This window comes from Cetorhinus maximus, chromosome 13, assembly GCF_964194155.1.
Source record: "Cetorhinus maximus chromosome 13, sCetMax3.hap1.1, whole genome shotgun sequence".
Classification (NCBI taxonomy): Eukaryota; Metazoa; Chordata; class Chondrichthyes; order Lamniformes; family Cetorhinidae; genus Cetorhinus; species Cetorhinus maximus.
Window position 1 is genome coordinate 118,768,173 of NC_135891.1, and position 19,940 is coordinate 118,788,112.

General features: G+C 45.4%; 1 protein-coding gene and 1 non-coding gene across 3 annotated transcripts in view; one reads left to right on the forward strand and one right to left on the reverse strand.

The window, feature by feature from the left end:
* ano8b (anoctamin 8b) overlaps positions 1-19,940 on the forward strand; it is a 151,301-nt gene that overhangs the window by 8,407 nt on the left and 122,954 nt on the right. The window contains exon 1 of one of the 2 annotated variants that reach the window (XM_078556175.1): positions 3,339-3,442. The exons of the other annotated variant lie outside the window; for it this stretch is intronic. The gene's annotated coding sequence lies outside the window, so the exon portion shown is untranslated. Of the gene's footprint in view, positions 1-3,338; positions 3,443-19,940 lie in introns of those variants that run through there. 2 annotated transcript variants of the gene reach the window in all.
* LOC144689284 (U6 spliceosomal RNA) lies at positions 8,434-8,542 on the reverse strand. The gene has a single exon (XR_013578619.1). It is a non-coding gene; the product is annotated as a U6 spliceosomal RNA (small nuclear RNA).

The window sequence follows — 19,940 nt, forward strand, 5'->3', positions numbered from 1 at the left end:
CAAACACTCCCAGGACAGGTACAGCACGGGGTTAGATACAGAGTAAAGCTCCCTCTACACTGTCCCCATCAAACACTCCCAGGACAGGTACAGCACGGGGTTAGATACAGAGTAAAGCTCCCTCTACACTGTCCCCATCAAACACTCCCAGGGCAGGTACAGCACGGGGTTAGATACAGAGTAAAGCTCCCTCTACACTGTCCCCATCAAACACTCCCAGGACAGGTACAGCACGGGGTTAGATACAGAGTAAAGCTCCCTCTACACTGTCCCCATCAAACATTCCCAGGACAGGTACAGCATGGGGTTAGATACAGAGTAAAGTTCCCTCTACACTGTCCCCATCAAACACTCCCAGGACAGGTACAGCACGGGGTTAGATACAGAGTAAAGCTCCCTCTACACTGTCCCCATCAAACACTCCCAGGACAGGTACAGCATGGGGTTAGATACAGAGTAAAGCTCCCTCTACACTGTCCCCATCAAACACTCCCAGGACAGGTACAGCACGGGGTTAGATACAGAGTAAAGCTCCCTCTACACTGTCCCCATCAAACACTCCCAGGACAGGTACAGCACGGGGTTAGATACAGAGTAAAGCTCCCTCTACACTGTCCCCATCAAACACTCCCAGGACAGGTACAGCACGGGGTTAGATACAGAGTAAAGCTCCCTCTACACTGTCCCCATCAAACACTCCCAGGACAGGTACAGCACGGGGTTAGATACAGAGTAAAGCTCCCTCTACACTGTCCCCATCAAACACTCCCAGGACAGGTACAGCACGGGGTTAGATACAGAGTAAAGCTCCCTCTACACTGTCCCCATCAAACACTCCCAGGACAGGTACAGCACGGGGTTAGATACAGAGTAAAGCTCCCTCTACACTGTCCCCATCAAACACTCCCAGGACAGGTACAGCACGGGGTTAGATACAGAGTAAAGCTCCCTCTACACTGTCCCCATCAAACACTCCCAGGACAGGTACAGCACGGGGTTAGATACAGAGTAAAGCTCCCTCTACACTGTCCCCATCAAACACTCCCAGGACAGGTACAGCACGGGGTTAGATACAGAGTAAAGCTCCCTCTACACTGTCCCCATCAAACACTCCCAGAACAGGTACAACACAGGGTTAGATACAGAGTAAAGCTCCCTCTACACTGTCCCCATCAAACACTCCCAGGACAGGTACAGCACGGGGTTAGATACAGAGTAAAGCTCCCTCTACACTGTCCCCATCAAACACTCCCAGGACAGGTACAGCACGGGGTTAGATACAGAGTAAAGCTCCCTCTACACTATCCCCATCAAACACTCCCAGGACAGGTACAACACATGGTTAGATACAGAGTAAAGCTCCCTCTACACTGTCCCCATCAAACACTCCCAGGACAGGTACAGCACGGGGTTAGATAGAGTAAAGCTCCCTCTACACTGTCCCCATCAAACACTCCCAGGACAGGTACAGCACGGGGTTAGATACAGAGTAAAGTTCCCTCTACACAAGAGAGTCAGGGGGCAGAAGTGAGTATGGTGGCCATTACCAAGGAGAAGGTGCTAGGAAAACTGAAAGGTTTGAAGGTGGATAAATCACCTGGACCAGATGGATTACACCCCAGAGTTCTGAAGGAGATAGCTGAAGAGATAGTGGAGGCGTTAGTGGTGATCTTTCAGGAATCACTGGAGTCAGGGAGGGTCCCAGAGGACTGGAAAATCGTTAATGTAACCCCCCTGTTTAAGAAGGGAGTGAGGCAAAAGACGGGAAATTACAGGCCGATTAGCCTGACCTCGGTCGTTGGTCAGATTTTAGAGTCCATTATTAAGGATGAGATTTCAGAATGCTTGGAAGTGCATGGTAAAATCGGGCAAAGTCAGCATGGTTTCATCAAGGGGAGGTCATGCCTGACAAATCTGTTAGAATTCTTTGAGGAGGTAACGAGTAGGTTAGACAAAGGAGAGCCAATGGATGTTATCTACTTGGACTTCCAGAAGGCCTTTAACAAGGTGCTGCACAGGAGGCTGCTCAGTAAGATAAGAGCCCATGGTGATAGAGGCAAGGCACTAGCATGGATAGAAGATTGGCTGTCTGACAGGAGGCAGAGAATGGGGATAAGGGGGTCCTTCTCAGGATGGCGGCCGGTGACTAGTGGAGTTTCGCAGGGGTCAGTATTGGGACCACAACTTTTCACTTTTTACATTAATGATCTAGATGAAGAAACTGAGGGCATCCTGGCTAAGTTTGCAGATGATACAAAGATAGGTGGAGGGACAGGTAGTATTGAGGAGGCGGGGAGGCTGCAGAAGGATTTGGACAGGTTAGGAGAATGGGCGAAGAAGTGGCAGATGGAATACAACGTGGGGAAGTGTGAGGTCATGCACTTTGGTAGGAAGAATAGAGGCATAGACTATTTTCTAAATGGGGAGAGAATTCAGAAATCTGGAGTGCAAAGGGACTTGGGAGTCCTAGTCCAGGATTCTCTGTTTAACTTGCAGTTTGAGTTGGTAGTTAGGGAGGCAAATGCAATGTTGGCATTTATTTCGAGAGGACTAGAATATAAAAGCAGGGATGTGCTGCTGAGGCTTTATAAGGCTCTGGTCAGACCACATTTAGAATATTGTGAGCAATTTTGGGCCCTATATCTCAGGAAGGATGTTCTGGCCCTGGAGAGGGTCCAGAGGAGGTTGACGAGAACGATCCCAGGAATGAAAGGCTTAACATATGAGGAACGTTTGAGGACTCTGGGTCTATACTCGATGGAGTTTAGAAGGATGAGGGGGGATCTGATTGAAACTTACAGAATACTGAAAGGTCTGGATAGAGTGGGCGTGGGGAAGATGTTTCCATTAGTAGGAGAGACTAGGACCCGAGGGCACAGCCTCAGAGTAAAGGGAAGACCTTTTAGAACAGAGATAAGGAGAAATTTCTTTAGCCAGAGAGTGGTGAATCTATGGAATTCATTGCCACAGAAGGCTGTGGAGGCCAGGTCATTGAGTGTATTTAAGACCGAGATAGATAGGTTCTTGATTGGTAAGGGGATCAAAGGTTACGGGGAGAAGGCGGGAGAATGGGGTTGAGAAACTTATCAGCCATGATTGAACGGTGGAGCAGACTCGATGGGCCGAATGGCCTAATTTCTGCTCCTATGTCTTATGGTTTTATGGTCTACATTGTCCCCTTCAAACACTTCCAGGACAGTCACAGCACGGGGTTAGATACAGAGTAAAGTTCCCTCTACACTGTCACCGTTAAGAGGATCGCTCACCTCTTCACTTCCCCTGTAACCTCGTTCGCTTGAAAAAAGAATGTGAGGTGTTCTATGTAATGAGATCAATCAACCATGGCTGGATCAAAAGGATCTATTCTCCCGAATTGTGGCATTTTGAGAGGGGATAACTTCTTCAATTCGAACGCTGTTTTCTACCTACAATCACTGGCAAGGTGCAGTGCTGATTTCTTTTCAACTTGATTTCTTCTGTTCAATCCTGCTTTATCCTCATCGCCAGTTTGTCGTGAGTGGTGGCTGAGTTGGTACTATTGATAGAGTTGATCTGCAGACACTTCTTGGGTGGAAACTTTAAGTTTATTTACAAGGTACTCAGCAGCAATTACACATGTGCTTTCAACTCAAACTCTATCTCTGCACAACTAACTACTGAGGTAGCCCATGCTACTCTCCTATTGGATACTACGGATCATGTGATCTTCCTTAACAAGCATTATTCTTAAAGGTATATTACACATTAAATAAAGCCATAATTACTACAGAAGCAAATTTAACAGTAATCATATAAAAGGAATTGAATATTTAACAACAATTTGTATTTATATAGCATCTTTAATGCCTGTAATTTTAAACATCCCAAGGTGCTTCACAGGAGCAATCATCAAACTAAATTTGAACTTGAGCCACATCAGGAGAGATTAGGTCTGATGATCAAAAGCTTGGTCGAAGAGGTAGGTTTTAAGGAGTGTCTTAAATGAAGAAAGCAAACTACATGAGGAGACCAAACGGGACCCAATATTCTACCTGAGACTCAACCAGCTGCCTCTACTGTTTCCCTGTCCACTGTTCCTTCCATTGTTGGGACTCATTGGGGTGCAGCGTTACATGTACATGCAATTGCCACAAGGCAGAACCCTCACCATTTAGGATAAGGAGTCAGCCATTTTGGACTGAGATGAGGAGAAATTTCTTCACTCAGAGGGATGTGAACCTTTGGAATTCTCTACTCCAGAGGGAATGGGAAACCACCTCATATATTCTTTTTCCTGCTCATATTCCTCATTTCTCATTGAAAATGGGAGGCTCCCTATCAGTAACTGAAGAGGAAGGTGCAAACCATGAGGAACAGAGGACCTGCCCTTAGGCAGATCACTACTATCCCAGAGAGCTGTGGATGCTCAATCATTGAGTATATTCAAGACAGAGATTGATAGATTTTTGGGCCCCAAGGGAATTATAGGATTATGGGGATAGGGGGGGAAGTGGAGTTGATGTCAAAGTTCAGCCATGATTGTATTTTTTATTAACTCACATGGTGTTGGTGCCACTGGCAAAGCCAGCATTTATTGCTCATCCCTAATTGCCCTTGAGAAGGTGGTAATGAGCCACCTTCTTGACAACTGGGTGGCTTGCTCGGCCATTTCAGGGGGCATTTAAGAGTCAGCCACATTGCTGTGGTTCTGGAGTTACATGTAGGCCAGAACGGGTAAGGACGGCAGACTTCCTTCCCTAAAGGACATCGGTGAACCTGAAGAGTTTTTACAACAATCTGATAGTTTCATGGTCATCATTACTGAGACTAGCTTTTTGTTCCATATTTATTGCATTAAATTTATAATTCTCTAGCTGTCATGTTGGGATTTGAACAGGAATTTTAAAATGGGATTTATGTCACAGGATCATCGGTCCTGCCTTCTGGATCATTAATCCAGTAAGATAACCACCATGCTACCATTCCCAGTCACTGAATGGCAGGCAGACTCAAGGGGCTGAATGGCTGACTCCTGTGTCATCGCGGACTCTCGCGATATCTCGCTCGGCGGGCATGCGCGGGAGTTGGCAGCGCGTCTGCCGACAATTAAGAGGCCTATTAAGGCCCTTAATCAATTAATTAAATTGGATTTTTTACTGCCCGTCCAACCGTTCAGTGGGCGGGCGGGCGAAAAGGCCGTGCGGCCTTTGGATTTTTTTATGAAACCTCATCCACGGACGGGATGAGGTTTCCTACAGGAATTTTTTTTAAAGTGTTTAAATATCTTTTATAACATGTCCCTGCTGATGTGACAGAGTCACACGAGGGGACATGTTCACCTTATTTTTAAAAAATCTTGACTTGTGCTGTTATAAATCTTCAGCTCCCTCAGGCAGCCTTCAGGGAGATTTCAGTGTGCACACCCATGGGCTTGTGCAAACTTCCGCGCTTGCCCTCCTCCCGCTCCCACCCCGGCAGCGCTCAGTGTTGCAGCGCGCGATTCACACTGGCTGGCCGTTAATTGGGGGCCCGATCGTGGGCGGCGGTCAGTTTCGCAGCCACTCCCAGGCCCGCCCACCCGACGAGGTAAAAATCCTGCCCTATATGTTTCAATAAGATCATCTCTCATTCTTCAAATGAGTATAGGCCCAGAGTTATAGGGAAGCAAAGACAACCGGTGTAGAAACCAACACAGTGAATAACTACAACAACAACAACAGCAAACACAAAAATACCTGGAAAAACTCAGCAGGTCTGACAGCATCTGCGGAGAGGAACACAGTTAACGTTTCGAGTCCGTATGACTCTTCACTGGAACTAAGGAAAAAAAGAAAAGAGGTGAAATATAAGCTGGTTTAAGGGGGGGGGGGCGGACAGGTAGAGCTGGATAGAGGACCAGTGATAGGTGGAGATTGCCAAAAGATGTCCTAGACAAAAGGACAAAGAGGTGTTGACGGTGGTGACATTAGCTAAGAAATGTGCTAATGGTGACATTAAGGGTAGAAAGCAGGACGAGCAAGGTACAGATAGCCCTAGTGGGGGTGGGGTGGTGGGAAGGGATCGAAATAGGCTAAAAGGTAGAGATAAAACAATGGATGGAAATACATTTAAAAATAATGGAAATAGATGGGAAAAGAAAAATCTATTTAAATTATTGGAAAAAGGGGGATCGGAAAGGGGGTGGGGATGGAGGAGAGAGTTCATACAGTGAATAAGTAGCTTTTGTCTGGAAGTTGCTGATAAAGACGTTGTTCAGGGAGTCAGCTTGACAGGGTGTGAATCGAGTGTGAATTTCAGTCATGTGGAAGTAAAGTGGACAAACTGGGGACCACAATGAGAGAGTGTGATGAAGATACAGTTTCAACGAGATAAGCAGTGTTACTCTCTACACCTATGTTAAATCTTCTCTCAACCTTCTCTGCTGTAAGGGGAACTGTCCCGGCTTCCCCATTCTCTCTGGTTACAAATGATAGTCACTTCTGTTTCACAACAACAACTTGCATTTAATGTGGTAAAAGCATCCCAAGGAGCTTCACAGGGCTGTTCTGAAACAAAATTTAATACCGAACCACGTAAGGAAATATTAGAGCAGATGACCAAAAGATTAGTCAAAGAAGCTGGATTTAAGGAGTATCTTAAATGAAGAGGGAGAGAGAAAGTGAGAGGTGGAGAGGTTGAGGGGGGCAGTTCCAGAGCTTAGAGCCCAGGCAGCTGAAGGCATGGCTGCCAATGGTGGAGCAATGGAAATCGAGAATAAGCCACTATTGCAATTGGGTGCGAAAGAAGAGTATTTGAGGCAAATAGCTGTCTCTCCCAAGATATGAGGTGTAAAATCCAGAGGAGAAATATGCCTGTTTATTCTGTAGACACAGTAGGGATACTCAATATGTGAACTTCAGAGTCATCAGAGTTTTGAATAGACACACCGTTGTTGAGAGAGACACACAGTTAAAGAAGAATGTTCAGGAGTGCTATGATCTCAGTGATAGATGACTGAAATGTATGTTCTGAGTGATAACACATTAGGACAAGAATGAGGCTTGAGCTGTTGGGCTGCAGGAAGAGAAACATCTGGTTTGACACTCTCTGTGACTCAGGGGATGTAGCAACAGGAAGAGGTATAGCTGGTAGGAAATGCTGACGGTCACATACACATGGAAACGAAGATAAGGGGAGTTATGAAATAGTCAGTCTTCAGCTGTAACTGCAAGAACCCTGCATCAACTAGCAGCGCTGCTGGGACAGACAGAACGTGATTGCTGTGCTCTGTGCAGGTAAGGTGGCCTCATAGCAAGGTACAAATTGTCATGGTTTTATAATGATATAAAGGCACCAATCACTCATAAGTGATTAGGTAAACGTGTTGTGGGTTCATTTATTTAGACTAGGCACATGAGAACAGACATACAAGGATAGAAAGCTTGAAGACATCAGCATCAGAGCTGTGTTTGCTGTGTTCTGCTCACAGGCCAAAGTGAAACTGAGGCTGGATCACATGACACACTTCCCTTAAAGTGATGTCATGCTGCTATCTCTTAAAGGCATATTACAACATCCCCCTTTCTTTTTAATGATACTTTCCCCTCTTCCAAAGAAGTATAACTACTTACAGTCCATTTTCATGTTTAATAACCTTTACATAAGTGTATAGGACTGGTGAATCTATGAGTCCCTGAAGTGTAAAGGCAACCTGCTGGTACGCCCAGATCTTCGAATGGTAACCTTGGCCAGAGGTTTCTTCAATGGCTCACGGTGATCTGTGGGATTGTTATTCTTGGATGCTGTTCCTGGTTGCATTTAGGATCTTGTCCTAGATGCAATAAGACTGCACAGTGGTTGAGGATTTGTCCTTGGTTAAGCCTCACCGTTGTACCTTTGTGTGCAATAGCTTCATAGGATCTTGGTTCCAAACAATTCTTTGTCATCTCAGCTGGTTGTCATGTACCTTCTGTGGAATCTTGGGTGCGAACCTGTTGTCCCAACTGTAAACCTGGCAATTCTGTACTTGCATTTTTATTGTGCATGTTGGTCATCTTCTCTTGCAGTTTTAAAAGTTGCTGTCTAGTTTCTGAAAGAATAGAATGGGTAAGAGTAGGTAAATTGGTAGACACTGGTCTGCCGAACATGAGCTCTGCCAGTGATGAAATAGTGGCACTTAAAGATGTTGTCCTCTGATGTAATATTGCAATATGTAGCTCTTGTTTGGTCTGTCTACATGAGAATTAGGGATTTCACAGTATAAGTCATTCGCAAGATCTAAGATAATGAGGAGAAGAAATCGTATGATTGATATTCCACTTCTCACACATATCCTAGCTTACCAATAAATTGCAGACTGTTACCCATAATGATCTCTCTAAGTACACCAAATAAACTGAAAATAGCACTTAGAGCGTGCACGATAGTTGTGTTTGATGTGTTGTGCAATTGTTGAGTAATGTTTTTTTGAAAGTCTGAAATATGGAACGCTTCAGGAATTTGCATGTCATCCTTGCGCAGGGGTCATGCTAATCTTCTCTGTATCGTTCCAATTTTAGTATATGTGCTGCCAATTGTTGAGTATTGGGGTACTTGGTAAAGTAGTCTCTTAATGATGACGATGAAGTCAGCATGGACATGAAAGAGGTCGGATGTGATTTTGGACCCTCGATGGTAGGAACTTTGTGTGGAATCAGTGGTTCTTTCTGCAGACTTGGCATATGCTCTTAAAACGCCTCGCACTTCTTGATGACAACCTCAATATCACTGTTCATACCCGGCCAATAGGCTATCTCTCTTGTGGCTCTTCTCATCTGACCAATGCCCATGTGTGAATGATGAAGTTGTTGAAGAATATCAGGTTAAAAAGATTCCGCTGTGATTACCTATCTGCCTTTAAAAACGACTCCCTGGGAGATGCCTATTTATCCCATTAAGGCCAAAATGGTCTCACGTGTTTGTGGACATGCTGAATTGAAACAGGCCATCCTTCAATGATGGTTTTCCACAGTCTCTGGAATGTAGAATCTTTTGCTGTGTCTTCTTGTAGCTGCTGGCATTTGCATTGCGCAAAATGTACTGGATCAATGGACGGACGTGCATTCTCCTGCAAGCATAACATTACAGTTCCCTTGAAACTGCCAATTTTGCCAAAACATTCTGGATATCTTGATGTTAGGTCATGAACTGAAGTGATAGGAGTAGTTTCTGAGGTTGATCTGCCATATGAGGTCTGACTGATTCCATCAATGGTCTGTAATGTGAGGTTACAGCAGGTTGGCAGACCAGCAATCACTGGGCCTTTTGTCTCCAGCATGTAGAACATCTGTGACACCCAGGAGGATTGATTGTACTTGCACTCCAGACTATGGATCCTGCACATGAAATTATTGGGTCTTCTAGAATTGGCAGGTTGGCACTTGCCCCTGTATCAATTTTGACCAATAATGAGTAGTTACCAACTTTATTAGGGTAGATAATTCGAATCTTGACAACCACTTTGGATGTTATGATGGTATCTATCTTTTCATTGAGACTGGCGGTGTGAAACCTGCATTCACCACCCTTCATCCCATTGTGCACATCACTGTTATTTTCTGGCGTGTCAATCACCTCATGTTTCTTACGGGAATGATGGGATGGTCATTCTAATTGCTGGAAAATAGCCGTTCTGTACGGTCTGTTTGGATCAGTGCACGGCTCTTTGTAGCTGCATCAGCCTTTGCTCTGGCGCACTGCCGCTGCCAATGGCCCTTTCTGACACATGCCTTGCAGGATTGGTGGAAAGCTGGGCTTTTCCTTGGTACGTGCAGAAGGCCAGACCTTCCACATATCGTGCTAGGTTTGGTGTTCCAGTGAGTGTATCAACAATTGGGGTTTTACTTAGGACCTGTAAGTTGTGTCAACCTGAGAGGTTTGCTTTGTACTTCCGTCCATCCTTGAGTGGCTCTTCAATGTTATACGTTTTGGGGTTGTCTAGCAGATCTTTCTGGAATGCTTCCATGTGAGTGGATGCGATTGCCAACTCAACAATTCTGCTAACTCTGCGTTTGAAAAACGACAGTATGTACACTTTTCTCTGCATCTGCTGACAAAGTGGTCTGTGGATTCTGTAGGCTGTGGTTAAAATAACCTGAACCCTAGTCGACGAGAACAGAAGTTTAATCTGATTCTGAGCCGGTCTTCCAATGTAGTCCGTATCTTTTGGGGGATCCTTTAGCTCTTCTGCTGTTAATCCTGACATGTTCAGCCTGTGTAGACCTTCATTCCCAATTGCTAGGTGAATTTTTATTGCTTGCCTGTCTGGTTCAGCCTCACCTGAATCAAGAAACCAGAGCTCTGTACGCTGTTTAAACATTCTGAATTTGGATAGTCGGTCAGCTGCATCCTAATTTAAACTGGGGAATTTTGTGGATGTTTTGACAATATCCCTTTGACCTTCCTCCATGTTTTATTCAATTTATTGTTCAGCAACTCCCAAAGCCTCCTGTTATAATCGCAACCTTCTCTGGTCCGATTTTATGATGGTTTGTTTGTTTTGTTTTGTTTGAATTTCCCTCGCTCGCTATCGAACCGGCCCACACTCTGGTCACTCGCCTGTCCTGACTGAGCTAACTCAGTGCTGGTCCTCTTGACATGCTGTCCCTCTTTTTTATATTCATTCACAGAATCACAGTGCAGAAGAGGCCCTTCGGCCCATTGAGTCTGCACCGACACGTGAGAAACACCTGACCTACTTACCTAATCCCATTTACCAGCACTTGGCCCATAGCCTTGAATGTTATGACGTGCCAAGTGCTCATCCAGGTACTTTTTAAAGGATGCGAGGCAACCCGTCTCCACTACCCTCCCAGGCAGTGCATTCCAGACCGTCACCACCCTCTGGGTAAAAAAGTTTTTCCTCACATCCCCCCTAAGCCTCCTGCCCCTCACCTTGAACTTATGTCCCCTCATGACTGACCCTTCAACTAATGGGAACAGCTGCTCCCTATCCACCCTGTCCATGCCCCTCATAATCTTGTATACCTTGATCAGGTCACCCCTCAGTCTTCTCTGCTCCAACGAAAACAACCCAAGTCTATCCAACCTCTCTTCATAACTTAAATGTTTCATCCCAGGCAACATCCTAGTGAATCTCCTCTGCACCCCCTCCAGTGCAATTACATCCTTCCTATAATGTGGCGACCAGAACTGCACACAGGTTGCCCACAGGAGCTATGCCACTCAAACTATAGCTGACAGCACAGAGGACAGCGTCATTATATACATAGCTGATCTCTTTCAGGAAGTCAAACCTAAAACTGATGTGTGGAACTCTGGATAAGAGGCAGTCAGGCAAGAAAATGCATCAGAAGATGAAAACTAAGCTTTGCAAAGTCCCATCCATTCAGGCGTTTACGTGACAGGTTTAACTGGCTAAAAGAATTAACCAACTTAAAGGCAGAGAGACCAAGGAAGAGAAAATGGCAGACCTACTTACTTGCATTTCTATATGCATTGATGTGGTGTACATGTCCTTTAGCAAGGCTTTTGATAAGGTCCCTCATGACAGACTGGTCAAGAAAGTAAGAGCCCATGGGATCCAAGGCAAAGTGGCACAAAGTGGATCCAAAATTGGCTGAGAGGCAGGGAGCAGAGGGTGATGGTAGAGGGATGTTTCTGTGACTGGAAGTCTGTTTCCAGTGGGGTTCCACAGGGCTCGGTGCTGGGGCCCTTGCTGTTTGTGGTGTATATAAATGATTTGGACTTAATTGTAGGGGATGTGATCAAGAAGTTCACGGATGCCATGAAGATTGGTAGAGTGGTAAATAGTGAGGAGGATAGCCGTAAACTGCAGGAGGATATCAATGGACTGGTCAGGTGGACGGAGTAGTGGCAAATGGAATTCAACCCGGAAAAGTGTGAGGTAATGCACTTGAGGAAGGCTGACAAGGTAAGGGATTACACTGTGAATGGTAGGACATTGGAAAGTATTGAAGGGCAGAGGGACCTTGGTCACAGATCCCTGAGGGTAGAACGCCAGGTAGATAGGGTGGTTAAGAAGGCATATGGGTTACTTGCCTTTATTAGCTGAGGTATAGAATACAAGGGCAGGGAGGTTATGCTGGAACTGTATAAAGTGCTGGTTAGGCCACAACTGGGGTATTGTGTGCAGTTCTAGTCGCCACATTATAGGAAGGATGTGATTGCACGATTGCAGGTCTGACAGCATCTGCGGAGAGGAACACAGTTAACGTTTCGAGTCCGAATGACTCATCATCAGAACTAAAGAAAAATAGAAAAGAGGTGAAATATAAGCTGGTTTAAGGGGGTGGTGGTGGGACAGGTAGAGCTGGATAGAGGGCCAGTGATAGGTGGACATAACCAAAAGATGTCATAGACAAAAGGCCAAAGAGGTGTTGATGGTGGTGACATTAGCTAAGAAATGTGCTAATAGGTGACATTAAGGGTAGAAAGCAGGACGAGCAAGGTACAGATAGCCCTAGTAGGGGTGGGGTGGGGGGAAGGGATAGAAAAAGGTTAAAAGGTAGAGATAAAACAATGGATGGAAATACATCTAAAAATAATGGAAATAGGTGGGAAAAGAGAAATATATATAAATTATTGGAAAAAGGGGGATCAGAAAGGGGGTGGGGATGGAGGAGAGAGTTGGAAGACTAGGCACTTTACAGCCTTCCGGACTGAATATTGAGTTCAACAACTTTAGATCATGAACTCTCTCCTCCATCCCCACCCCCTTTCCGATCCCCCTTTTTCCAATAATTTATATATATTTCTCTTTTCCCACCTATTTCCATTATTTTTAAATGTATTTCCATCCATTGTTTTATCTCTACCTTTTAGCCTATTTCGATCCCTTCCCCCCACCCCACCCCCACTAGGGCTATCTGTACCTTGCTCGTCCTGCTTTCTACCCTTAATGTCACCATCAGCACATTTCTTAGCTAATGTCACCACCGTCAACACCTCTTTGTCCTTTTGTCTATGACATCTTTTGGTTATCTCCACCTATCACTGGTCCTCTATCCAGCTCTACCTGTCCCACCCCCCTTAAACCAGCTTATATTTCACCTCTTTTCTATTTTTCTTTAGTTCTGATGAAGAGTCATTCGGACTCGAAACGTTAACTGTGTTCCTCTCCGCAGATGCTGTCAGACCTGCTGAGTTTTTCCAGGTGTTTTTGTTTTTGTTTTGGATTTTCAGCATCTGCAGTTTTTTGCTATTAACAGAGAGAGAATCACTTATCCTGCCATTTACAGATGTGTTAACAAAATAACTGGAGGATGTCCTGTAAAAACTATTAATACTTTCACAACAGCACAAACTGAATGGAATAGACTTTCACCAGCTGGGGACTGCCACTGTCAAACTCCTTTGGCTATGAGACTTTGGGACATTCCAGGGTTGGGAGTGGGCCCTATAGAAATGCAAGTGAAAGTTCGAGCCTTGTGCTCTCATGTGCACATGTTTTACACTCGCTCCCTCACACACAGCCTTTCACAATCTCACACACACTTTCACACTCTCACTCACAATTTTGGTTTCTCCCCCAATGGAAGAACGATGCTGCTGCATGTGTGGCCATTATGTCATTCTCTACCCACTGATCCCCCGAGCCTAATTTCTGTAACAGTGCTTTTAACCAATCTCATTGTGAACACAGCGAGTATTCACAAGGAGCTGATCCACCCCCAATCTCCAAGCCAAGTGTGCTCAGTACCATTCTGAGTGCAGAACAGTGAGTGCATTGTGCCTAGGGGCATGGCCCAGCCTGTCACCAAGTCTGACCTGCTCATTCTCCCAGTGCAGGGGGAGGGGCTGATCAGCATCTAAGCTAATGACCGGTGGGAGCCAGAACTCAAAGGAAGAAGTATTTACATTTCTATAGTGCCTTTCACACCCTCAGGAAGTCCCAAAGCGCATTGCAACCAATGAAGTGCAGTCACTGTTGTAATGTAGGAAATATGGAAGCCAATTTGTGCATAGCAAGCTCCCACAGACAGCAATGTGATAATGACCAGATAATCTGTTTAAGTGATAAAAGCAAAATACTGCGGATGCTGGAAATCTGAAACAAAAACAGAAAATGCTGGAAAAGCTCAGCAGGTCTGACAGTATCTGAGGAGAGAGAAACAGAGTTAATGTTTCGAGTCCGTATGACTCTTATTCAGAGCTAAACAGAAGTAAAAATGTGATGAAATTTATACTGTTTAAGGTGGGGTGGAGCAGGTGAAGCCGGATAGAAGGCCAGCGATAGGTGGGGGCAAAGGAGAGATTGACATTGATGTCATGGACAAAAGGACAAAGGGGGTGGTAAGAGCTAAAAGGTGCTGATAGTGGTACTAAGGTAAGAAAGCAGAATGTGATAATAGCAGGACAAGGGTAAGCGCTCTGGAAAGAACAACATGAACAAATGGCAGATGGTCCTTGTGGGGGTGGGTGGGGGGGAGAGGGGGCAGTGGTGGGGGAAGAAAAGGGATCGAATTTGGGATAAGAAGGGCGGATAAAAAAGGGGGGTAAAACAATGAATAAATGAATGAAAATAAAAATGAATAAAAATAAAAATAAGTGGATAAAAAATAATAATGAGTTTTGAAAAAGGGATAAAAAAAAAGGTGTAGATAGAGGAGAGAATTCATGGTCTGAAGTTGTTGAACTCAGTGTTAAGTCCGGAAGGCTGTAAAGTGCCTAGTTGGAAGATGAGGTGCTGTTCCTCCAGTTTGTATTGGGCTTCACTGGAACAATGCAGCAGACCAAGGAAGGACATGTGGGCATGAGAGCAGGGTGGAGTGTTGAAATGGCAAGCGACAGGGGGGTCTGGGTAATGCTTGCGGACAGACCGCAGGTGTTCTGCAAAGTGGTCACCCAGTCTGCGTTTGGTCTCTCCAATGTAGAGGAGACTGCATTGGGAACAGCGAATGCAATAGACTAAATTGAAGACGGTGCACATGAAGCACTGCTTCACCTGAAAGGAGTGTTTGGACCCTTGGATAGTGAGGAGGGAGGAGGTAAAGGGTCAGGTGTTGCGCCTTTTGCGATTGCGTGGGAAGGTGACGTGGGAAGGGGATGAGGTGTTGGGGGTGATGGAGGAGTGGACCAGGGTGTCCCTGAGGGAACGATCCCTGCGGAATGCCGCGGGGGGTGTGAGGGGAAGATGTATCATGCTGGCATCATGCTGGAGTTGGCGGAAATGACGGAGGATGATCCTTTGAATGCGGAGGCTGGTGCGGTGAAAAGTGAGGACAAGGAGGACCCCATCATGGTTCTGGGAGGAAAAGGAAGCTGTGAGGGCAGAGGCGTGGGAGATGGGCCGGACACGGTTGAGGGCCCTGTCAACCACCGTGGGTGGGAAACCTCGGTTAAGGAAGAAGGAAGACATGTTAGAGGAACTGTTTTGGAAAGTGGCATCATTGGAACAGATGCAACGGAGGTGAAGGAACTGAGAGAATGGGATGGAGTCCTTACAGGAAGCAGGGTGTGAGGCGCTGTAGTCGAGGTAGCTGTGGCCTCCCTCTGGCCTCTTACCTGCTCTTGATCTTTTCATTGACTGTCGGCGTGACATCGGCCGTCTCAATTTCTCTGCTCCTCTTGCCCACTCTAACCTGTCTCCTTCTGAGTTTGCTGCACTTCGGTCTCTTAAGTCCAATCCTGACTTTGTTATCAAACCTGCCAACAAGGGTGGTGCTGTTGTTGTCTGGCGTACTGACCTCTACATTGCAGAGGCTGAGTGACAACTCTCAGACACTTCCTCCTACCTCCCCCTAGACCATGACCCCACCACCGAACATCAAGCCACTGTTTCCAGGGCCCTCAGCCGTGTCCGACCCACCTCCCGCACCTCTGCCCTCACACCTTCCCCTCCCTCCCAGAACCATGATAGGGGCCCCCTTGTCCTCACTTTTCACCCCACTAGCTTCCGCATTCTAAGTATCATCCTCCGCCATTTCCGCTAACTCCAGCATGATGCCACCACCAAACACATCTCCCCCTCATACCCCCCGTCAGCATTCCATAGGGACCGTTCCCTCTGGGACACCCTGGTCTAATCTTCCATCACCCCCAACACCTCATCCCCTTCCCCCAGCACCTTCCCCTGTAATCGCAAAAGGTGCAATACCTGCCCCTTTACCTCCTCCCTCCTCACCATCCAAGGTCACAAACACTCCTTTCATGTGAAGTAGCACCTCACTACCACCTGCTTCAATTTAGTCTACTGCATTCGCTGCTCCCAGTGCGGTCTACTCTACATTGGAGAGACCAAACACAGACTGGGTCACCACTTTGCAGAACACCTTTGGTCTGTCCGCAAGCATGACCCAGTCCTCCCTGTCACTTGCCATTTCAACACTCCACCCTGCTCTCATGCCCACTTGTCCGTCCTTGGCCTGCTGCATTGTTCCAGTGAAGCTCAATGCAAACTGGAGGACAGCACCTCATCTTCCGATTAGGCACTTTACAGCCTTCCGGGCTTAACACTGAGATCAACAACTTCAGACCGTAAATTCCCTCCTCTATCTAAACCCTTTTTATCCCTTTTTCAAAATTTATTTTTATTTTTTATCCACTTATTTTTATTTTTATTCATTTTTATTTTCATTCATTTATTCATTGTTTTACCCCCCTTTTTTTATCCCCCCTTCTTATCCCAAATTCGATCCCTTTTCTTCCCCTACCACCGCCCCCTCTCCCCCCACCCACCCCCACAAGGACCATCTGTCACTTGTTCATGTTGTTCTTTCCAGAGCGCTTACCCTTGTCCTGCTATTATCACATTCTGCTTTCTTACCTTAATACCACTATCAGCACCTTTTTTAGCTCTTACCACAACCATTAATACTCCCTTTGTCCTTTTGTCCATGACATCTTTGTCAAACTCTCCTTTGCCCCCATCTATTGCTGATCTTCTATCCAGCTTCACCTGCACCACCCCCCTTAAACAGTATAAATTTCATCACATTTCTACTTCTCTGTTGCTCTAAAGAAGGGTCATACGGACTTGAAATGTCAACTCTGTTGCTCTCTCCACAGATGCTGTCAGACCTGCTGGGGTTTTCCAGCATTTCCTGTGTTTTTATTTGTTTTAGTGATATTGGTTGAAGGATAAATATTGACCAAGCCTCCCGGGGCCCTACCCCGCTCTTCTTTGCAATAGTGTCCGTGGGATTGTTTGTGTCTATCCTGAGAGGGCAGACAGGGGCTCCATTTAACCTCATCCCAAAGACAGCACCTCCAACAGTGCAGCATTCCCTCAGTGCTACACTGGGAGCATTAGCCAGGATTATGTGCTCAGGTTTCTAGTGTGGGACTTGAACCTATGATATTCTGACTCAGAGGTGAGAGAGACAGTGCTACCCCTGCACTGAGCCACAAGTGAGAAGAATTGGTTTATTTGTGAAGATTGTTATTTCAGGAGAGAGTGGGTTTATTCCGACAGCCCATTGAATGAACCTCAGACCTTCCCACTCTAGGCCATTGCAGTTGCCAAATTTTTAAGCTGAGTAGTAATGATGGTTTTATCTTCTCATTAATAATTTATGCAAGTTGATTTACTTTTATTTGTTCAAGGGTTGTGGGCTTCGCTGGCTGGGCCAGCATTTATTGCCCATCCCTAGTTGCCCTTGAGAAGGTGGTGGTGAGCTGCCTTCTTGAACTGCTGCAGTCCATGTGGTGTAGGTGCACCCACAGTGCTGTTAGGGAGGGAGTTCCAGGATTTTGACCCAGCGACAGTAAAGGAACCGCGATATATTTCCAAGTCAGGATGGGGAGTTGCTTGGAGGGCAGCTTGCAGGTACTAATACTTAAAGGGGCCCTGACCTTGTGATTAGATTTATTCCACGATGATGCCCATTGGTACTGACCCCACAGAAAATACTTTATATGGAAATGAATGCCCAGGTCACCTGGGAACTGCCTCAGGTGATGCTTCATTGGAAATGAATGCCCATGATGTTTAATCTTGGGAGTCTGCTTAAAACTGTATGGGTCACGTAGAAAGTTTAAAATCACAAATGAATTCCCTGCAAATTTCTGCGATCTCTGCATTCCTCCAATCCTGACCTCCTGCACAACTCCCACTTCATTCGTCCTTCCATTCATAGCAGTGCCTCCTTTATGCCTAAACCATGCTGCCTCTCTATCTTTCTCTCTCCTCCTTAAAGACACTTCTTAAAACCTATCTCTTTGACCAAGCTTTTGGTCACCTGTCTAAATTTCTCCTTGTGTGCTCGGTCTCAAATTTCTACCTAGAACTTAATGGCTCATTCAGCCCAGTTGCTTCGTGCTCCACATGAGTCTCCTCCCACCCCTCTTCATCTCACCCTTTCAGCATAGGCTTCTATTCCTTTCTCCCTCATGCGGTTATCCAGTTTTCTCTTAAATGAAACTCTGGTTTTAACCTCAGCCACTCCCTGTGATAGAGAGTTCCACATTCTCACCACTCTCAGTTTCTCCTGAGAGTTCCCCATTGGATTTATTAGTGACTATCTTATATTTATAATTTTTGTCTTGTGAATCACCTTGGAATGTTTTATTGTATTAATGGCTTTGAATAAACGCAAGTTGCTGTGGTTTGTACAGATTCAAATGCAGATTATGGAAGATTTCTATATTTGCTTAATTTGTTTATTTTTACCATTTCTCTATCAGGCAGGTTAACAATATCCCTGCCATCAAATTACTTATGGAATGTAAGCACAGAATAAGATCCTTATAAAATAACAGCTAAAAACTCCATAAGACCATAAGACGTAGGAGCAGAAGTAGGCCATTCGGCCCATCGAGTCTGCTCCGCCATTCAATGAGATCATGGCTGATCTGATAATCCTCAACTCCACTTTCCTGCCTTTCCCCAGAACCCTTGATTCCCTTACTGATTAAAAATCTGTCTCAGCCTTGAATATACTTAACGACCCAGCCTCTACAGCCCTCTGCAGTAAAGAATTCCCCAGATTCACCACCCTCTGAGGGAAGAAATTCCTCCTCATCTCTGTTTTAAATGGGTGCCCCCTTACTCTGAGATTATACCCTCTGGTCCTAGACTCTCCCACAAGGGGAAACAATCTCTCAGCAACTACCCTGTCAAGCCCCCTAAGAATCTTATATGTTGCAATAAGGTGACCTCTCATTCTTCTAAACTCCAATGAGTACAGGCCCAACCTACTCAACCTCTCCTCATAAGAAAGTCCCTCCATACCAGGGATCAACCTAGTGAACCTTCTCTGGGCTGCCTCCAATGCCAGTATATCGTTCCTTATATAAGGAGACCAAAACTGTTCACAGTATTCTCAGTGTGGTCTAATTAGTGCCTTGTATAGTTTTAGCAAAACTAAACTTTTTGGGATTCATGCACAAGGACCCCAAATCCCTCTGTGCTGTAGCTTTCTGCAGTCTTTCTCCATTTAAATAATATTCAGCTCCTCTATTCTTCCTGCCAAAATGCATAACTTCACATTTTCCCACATTATATTCCATCTGCTAAGTTTTTGCCCACTCACCTAACCTGTCTATATCCCTCTGTAGACTCCTCATGTCATCTTCACCACTTGCCTTCCCACCTATTTTTGTGTCACCCGCAAACTTGGTGATTGTATATTCATTTCCCTCATCCAAGTCATTAATATATATTGTAAGTAATTGTGTCTCCTGCACTGATCCCTGTGGCACTCCACTAGTTACAGGTTGCCTTCCTGAACATGCCCCCCTTATCCCAACTCTGTGTCTTCTATTATTTAGCCAATCCTCAATCTATGCTAATGTACTACGCCCAACACCATGGGCTATTATCTTATTAAGTAACCTTAAGCGTGGTATCTTATCGAACACCTTTTGGAAATCCAAATATATTACGTCTACTGATTCCCCTTTATGTATCCTGCTTGTTACCTCCTCAAATAATTCTAATAAATTTACCAGACATGATTTCTCCTTCATGAAGTTATGCTGACTCTGCTTGATTATATTATGCATTTCGAAATGCTTGGCTA